This window comes from Magnolia sinica, chromosome 17 (genome assembly GCF_029962835.1).
Source record: "Magnolia sinica isolate HGM2019 chromosome 17, MsV1, whole genome shotgun sequence".
Taxonomy (NCBI): domain Eukaryota; kingdom Viridiplantae; phylum Streptophyta; class Magnoliopsida; order Magnoliales; family Magnoliaceae; genus Magnolia; species Magnolia sinica.
This window is the reverse complement of record NC_080589.1, coordinates 37339226-37346818: the sequence shown is the minus strand read 5'-3', so window position 1 is coordinate 37346818 and position 7593 is coordinate 37339226.

The window sequence follows — 7593 nt, the reverse complement described above, 5'->3', positions numbered from 1 at the left end:
TCTGACGTACTTTGACTTAGGAGGGAGAGTTAAAACGTAGAAACGAACGTTGGATTCTAAGTTTCGCCGATGGGCGAAACTAATAGTAGAAACGGGACTCGTATGCATCTGTGATCATGTGAGGTGACCCCCGTTCTTTTCTAGACTGTCAAACGATGGGTTTATATGATGATTTAACATATTCCACACTTAAATGACCTGACAAACATGAATGTGCACGAGATGGAACCCGAAATGACTCAAACAGAGTCGGGGACCCAAACGACGTAAATCGGGGGGACCAAAAGTGGACCCCGTACATTTTCGACACCCTGGGGGGATGTCATCTCCCCTAGGGTGATGTCATCACCCTAGGTCTAGTGGACCATGATGGCATCGCGCCTACCTCGAGGCCTCGTGGTCCAGCCACAGCTGGCAGACCATTATACATGCATGTGGGGCCACGAAATCATGTGGGGGCCCCTATACCTCCCTATTTACCTCATTTCCTTCATTTTCACCCCTCTAAGCTTTCCAAATCTCCCAAAATCCCTTTTTTCTCTCTCAAACCTCCCCTCCATTCTCATATCATCTTCTTCTTCATCACTACATACACACCTCCCACCATTCCTTTCAAACCCATCTCCTATCTCTCTTATTTTCCTCATATTTGGGCACACAAACCCTCCTTGGTATCTTAAAAATCTCAAGGTCCAACAACTCATCATATCCCTCCATTTTATTTCACTCTCATAGCTCTTTTTGAGCTAGTGGCAGCCATATTTTCACTTTCCACCCTTCTTTCTCTCATGGGAAAGAAGAGGGCTTCCACGGATGAAGCCGGGCCTAGCCGCCCTACCTGTTCAAGGAGGCAGAAAGGCGCCGAGGCTCGCACAAGCATCTATCAGGAGTTAAGGACGAAGCGGGATTTTGATCCCCAGATTCCTCTGAAAGAGCTCTACTGGCAGATATGGCAAATGAGCTGATGTGAATGCAGCGATTCTCTGAGGGTTTGACCCGAGGTACGCTGAAAGATGTGTTGCGCTAGTATACCCGACTATGCTGAGCTAGTGAACATGTCTCTACGAGCTGAGCAAGACGGGGACAGATTATCACGTACACGCATGCCCATGGTTCCTAGGCCTTGACCAGATTTATCGAGCAGACCGTTCCTCAGTAAAAGGCCACATGCAGATTCTCCTCCTCGGCTTGCGGCTCCATCGACATAGCCGAAGCGACCTGATGTATGGTGCACCTACCGTAGGAGGTCGGGCCATTCTGACACTTACTGCTTCACCAGGATGAGGGATAATGGCTTCATGCCGCCTCAGAAGATTAATCGTCAGATGCCACCAGCTATCTCAGCTCCACCTCTATGATCAGCACCACCTGCATGGCCTTCTTATAGGCCACTGCACCTCGATTTAGGCCGCCTCAATGGCCTATGGCACTGCAATCGAATCAACCTCAACAAGCTCGTGTGCACTCACTTGCAGCTGAGGCATCCGAGACAGTAGTTACAGCACCGATGGCTTTCGAAGTCACAACACATATTCAAGGTATACTAGTCTTCTTATTAGTGGACACTGGATCCACTATCTCTATAATATCATGCGCAGTAATCAAGCGACTAGTGTTGGGAACAACTCCTACGAAGGGGGTGAGAATCCTTACCGCCACAGGGACCTTTTTAGATGTTACCAAGATTTGTAAGGATTGCTCGATAGACTTAGGAAGCTGGATAGTACTCGTTAACCTAATCGTTGCCCCACTACATCATTACAATGTTATCCTCGGTATGGATTGGCTCACCGAGATGAAGGCTGAGATCGATTGCGATACCAGAGTGGTGACAGCCCATGCACCTAAGGGCACGGTTTTACTTTTCCAGTTCAGGTCAGTTGGCCCTGTCGCGTTGGTTGTTATGCCACCTTGCAAGAGAATGTTGATGGTCCGACACTTGGGAGCATGCCTATAGTTCAGGATTTCACGGACGTGTTCAGGACAATACCTGGACTACCTCCCTAGCGCGAGATTGATTTTACCATTGATCTAGTGCCGGGTGCGACACCCATTTCACTGCCGACTTATCGCATGCCTCCATGTGAAATAGAGTTAAGGAGACAGATTGACGACGTGTTGGATTCGGGCTTCATACGACCAATTGTATCTCCTTGGGGAGCACCTGTGTTGTTTGTGAAGAAGAAGGATGGATCACTATGATTGTGTATTGATTATCCCAGGTTAAACCAAGTGACAATAAAGAACAAGTATCCTTTACCCAGGATAGGTGATATGTTAGACCAGTTGAAGGGGGTACAGTATTTCTCGAAGATCGACTTACAGTCAAGGTATCACCAGTTGCGTGTTAGGGATGAGGACGTGCAGAAGACAATGTTTAGAACCAGCTTTGGGCACTACGAGTTCCTTGTAATGTCATTTGGGCTCATGAATGCACCGGCCGTGTTCATGGATCTGATGAACCAGGTGTTTCGGCTGTATCTGTACCAATTCATCATCGTGTTTATAGATGACATTCTGATATACTCCAAGAGTCAGGAGGATCACGAGGAGTACCTGTGAGCAGTCTTCAATACGCTCAGGAAGAACCAGTTGTTTGCCCAGTACAAGAAGTGTGACTTCTGGAAAGAAGAGGTCAAGTTCCTGGGACATGTGGTGTCCAAGGAAGGAATAGATGTGGACCTTACTAAGGAGACCGCAGTTCAGGACTGGGAGTAGCCCGGTTGGTGACTGAAGTGAGGAGCTTTCTTGGCCTGGCAGGTTACTACCGTCGATTCATTAGGGACTTTTCCAAGATAGCTAGGTCGTTATCTCAACTCACTCTGAAGGATCTTAAGTTTGCCTGGAATGAGAAGGTAGAAGCAGCTTTTCAAGAACTGAAGGACAATTTGACATTCGCCCGCCCGTGTGCTAGTATTGCCAGAGCAAGGGGCCAAGTATACCATCTACACTAATGCTTCTCGTGTTGGTTTGGGTTGTGTCCTTATGCAGAAGGACAAAGCGATTGCTTATACCTCGCGACAGTTGAGGAAGCACGAGGAAAACTACCCTATGCATGACCTAGAGTTAGTGGTTGTCATCTTTATATTAAAGTTCTGGATACATTACCTCTATGGAGAGGAGTTCAAGCTCTTTTGTGACCACAAGAGCCTCAGGTACATATTTACACAGAGGGACCTGAATATGAGGCAGCGACGATGGATGAAAACCTTGAAAGACTTCAAGTTCGAGGTCTCCTACCATCCTGACAAGGCTAACCTTGTGGCAGATCATTGAACCGCAAGAAAATGATAGCATTTGTGACTCCGCTAATGATAGACGAGTGGAACGTGGTAGAATTTGTGCGAGACTTCCAGTAGAAGCTTACGGTAGAAGAGCCGTTTGAGAACGTCACACACGTTTGTGTGCATCCACTCATTAATGTCAAGATTATTATCGCTTAGAAAGATGACGAACTATTGGCAAAGATGAGAGAGCAAGTGAGCGATAGTGAAGACTCGGAATGGAGAGTTGGTATGAATGGGGGTTTACGTTATCGTGGCCGCTTATGCATCCTAAACCTTCATGACTTGAGAAGGGAAGTTCTCGAAGCTGCCCATAATTCGAAGATGGCGATGCATCCTGGTAGTACGAAGATGTATCGAGATATGAAGCGTTCGTACTGGAGGGACAACATGAAAGCCCATATAAGATTTTGTGTCCTATTGTCTTACGTGCCAGCAGGTCAAGGTCAAACATCGCCGACCTCTTGGTTTACTTCAGCCCATGCCCATAGCTGAATGGAAATGGGATTTCATTTCTATGGATTTCATCTCAGGGTTACCGAAGACGAGGAAGGGACATGACTCCATTTGGGTGATTGTAGATCGATTGACGAAATTAGCTCATTTTCTCCCTATTAGAGTTTTAAACTCAGTAGGCGATTTGGCCGAGCTGTACATCAAAGAGATAGTACGTCTGCATGGAGTTCCTATGGAGATCATGTCGGATCGGGACACGTGATTCACATCTATCTTCTAGACTCGTATCCAAGAACCAATGGGTATGAAACTAAAGTTCAGTACCATGTTCCACCCACAGATGGATGGGCAGACGGAACGGGTGAATCAGGTGTTGGAAGATATGCTTCGAGCTTGTGTGCTTGATTTCAAGGATAGTAAGATGACTGTCTTCCTTATGCTGAGTTCACTTATAACAATAGCTTTCAAGTGAGTATTGACATGGCCCCCTACGAAGCACTGTATGGGCATCCATGTAGAGCACCACATTGCTAGGCAAAGGTTTGCAAGAAGAGTTTGATTAGCCCAGAGTTAGTACAGGTAACCTCAGAGAAGATCGACATTATCAAGTGTTGACTTCTGGCAACACAGAGCAGATAGAAGAGTTACGCCGATACAAGGTGGCGATCACTAGAGTTTGAGGTTGGGGACCATATATTCCTGAAGGTCTCCCCTATGAAGGGAGTCCTTCGGTTTGACAAGAAGGGGAAGCTCACGCCATAATTTATTGGCCCATTCCAGATACTAGAGCGAGTGGGTGTGGTTGCGTAGTGCCTTGCTTTGCCCACACCACTTGCCGGCGTGCACAACGTATTTCATGTGTCGATGCTGAAGAAATACGTTCCTGATCCTTCCCACATTATCAAATGGGAGCAGGTACAGTTGAGTGAAGATGCTATTTATGTACTATGACCAACGGGGATTCTAGATAGGAAGGAGTAGGTGCTATGCAGAAAGGTTATCCCGCTTGTGAAGGTACTGTGACACACCATACTGAAGAAGAGGCTACTTGGGAAACAGAAGCCGAAGTCCATAAGAACTACCCTAAGATTCTCGAGGAGTACGAAAAGGTACTAATTTCTTGGATGAAATTTTTCTAAAAAGACCTGAATATCACCTCAGGCAGAAATCACTAAGGATCAAATTATGTAGAAATTAGACGAAAATTAATTAAGTACTAAACGAAATTAATCGGCAAATTAGTTCGAATCACTTTCTTTACAAACTGTAAGACCTAAAACTAGTAGAATCGCTAACTCTACATTACCTAAAAACCTAGGATCAATCTCAAAACCCAGTTGCTCTCGAGAGTATCTTGAAACTCCGTATTGGACCTGGCCCGCACGTCGAAAGTCCGATTATCGTGAAACTATATGGTTATGACCGATTTACTAGGCTTGACAACCATCTCGGGAATCGAGTCCAAATAATATCCAGAAACGCACAACTTAAGCCTAGAGCGAAGTGTGTGAGAAACGTGAATATCTTTAGAAAATAAACTCAAACTTAAGTAAGTTGGGTCGTTCACTTGCCGGCCAAATTTAAAGTTTCAGACCATCAGATTCTGACCCAACTACACCCTTGGATCAGAGAAATTTCCCTATACATGTTAGTGTACTTGTGGCTCTGATCGAGTGGCGATGACCGTTGAACTGAAACTGGTTCCTGTGGTCGATCCACTAATCCGATCAGACCGAAACTTTAACCTGGCATAAATCCATTGCAATGGAACTTTCTCTAGACCATATATAGAAAATGGACCTCCAGATGTTCTTCGTTGGTCCGAAATGGATGACTTTTAGCTATAACCTAAGTATACCATGGCCCTGGGGCCATTGACTTCACTTCTGGACCTATATAAGGGCCTTAACCCACCCCTCTCTCATTCCATACGAATTTCCTAAACCCTAGGTGAGAGAAGAGAGAAAAGAGAAGGAGAAAGTGAGGAGAAGTGAGAGAGAGTTGTGGTTTGTTGCTGGGATTCATTCCCGCCACTCCACGTGCTGAATCCCCTCTTCCGTGTCACTATACTGGCAATTTCGACTCCATTTTTAAGTAAGGAATCCTAATCCTAATCTATTTTAGGTATCCAAATAGGTAGATCAGTGAAATAGCTAACCTATTTCATGTTATAGGTAGCCGTTGTGCCGTAAACGAAGGCACAGTGTATGAACCAAGTTCGTAATCGGCGTACCGACGAAAGGTACATACTATAAACGTTTAGGTTATAGTTTTCAAGGCTTTCAGTGTCAGTTAACGATTTATGACTGACTTGATTGTTGTCACATGTACTTAGGTGAAATGTTTTTCATGTTTTACACATATATATGAACTATGTTGAATATAATGTATTCCATGTGTTTGTTGAAATGTTTGAATGAATATGAAATTATGATTTGTGCTTGCCATGATTATTTATTGAGAATACATGATTGTTGTATGTGTGACAACTCCCTTATGAAAGGATATACTACAATATACGTTATAACTAATTTATTACATGTACATTGATATAGATAGTCTAAGTGTTTGATAAAATGCCTGAATGAGAAAATGCTTGTTAAAGTTTAATTAATGAGGGTGTTGAGATAGGATTCTCAATTACCTTATCTATCATTACAGTTTCCTTCATGTAACCTATATCACTGCTACGTGCCTTATGGGTGAAATGCTTATGTATGTTAACATTGCACTATGTGTTTGTTAAAATGCTCAAATGAGATTTATATTTGAATTAGTTGTCACATGATGTTTTTGGCTAGGACATATGATGCCTATTGTGTTTGAGTATGATGGGGCCTGATACGTAGTCCAGGCAATCAGTAACGATTTATGACAAGTGGCCAAACTAGTTTCGCCATGACAGATACGTCCGATGAATCTGAGTTGTATGCTGATTATTAATAGTGGTTAGGCCATGAGGAGTGCGTATGCGCTCCATGTCAATTAATTCAACGTACGCTCGTACCAGTCGAGCTTGTCAAGTAACCCGATTGGCCTAATGTATGTTCACCATGTATAGACGTTACTGCTTGAATCTAAGGTACCACTTACCATTGAAAAGCCCATTTAACCTTAGTACCACGATCTGCTAAGACTCGTGAGCCGGGCATGGTGGTATGGGACACCATGTTCGAGCTGTTGGCCTACGCTGGGGTGACGAGCCTCCCCGTAGTGTCCAGTGAGCAAACCAAACTTGTGAGCCGAATATGGTGGTATGGGACACTGTATTCGAGCTGTCAGCCACCGCTAAGATGACAAGCCTTTCTCATAGTGACCTCAAGTATAAACTAAGCCTACACCGAGGTGACAAGCCTCCTGTAGAGACCTGAACTTGCTTGTCCACTATTTTTAAATAAGGGGTGACGTTGCCCTATAACTTGCCTATCGTATGTGATTAAATAGGATTGACGACCCTATATAGATCATAGTTTGGGTAAATTATATAAAGGGAGGTACCTTAGCTTCCCGAATCTGATGTATGAATAGGTCTAATTAAGAACTTGGCTAACGCGACCATGCACCGCATTGCATGTCCCTTTGGCGTGGGAGTTTAGCATGCGCGACTGTGAGATGATGTCACAGAGGGAGTGCAGGCGAGGGCATGCATCATTAATACATATCATCATTGCATTAACCAGAGTACTTAGGAATGCTTGTTGTATTGCTTTATCATTACTGCTTGACTGAATTGATAACATGTTAACCTTTGCCTTATTGCTCCACTGAGTTGATCACTCACTCCCACTCTGGGACGGTATTTTAAAAACCAACCAGACTCTGTTGTAGTTTCAGATGATGGCGAGGCTTATGA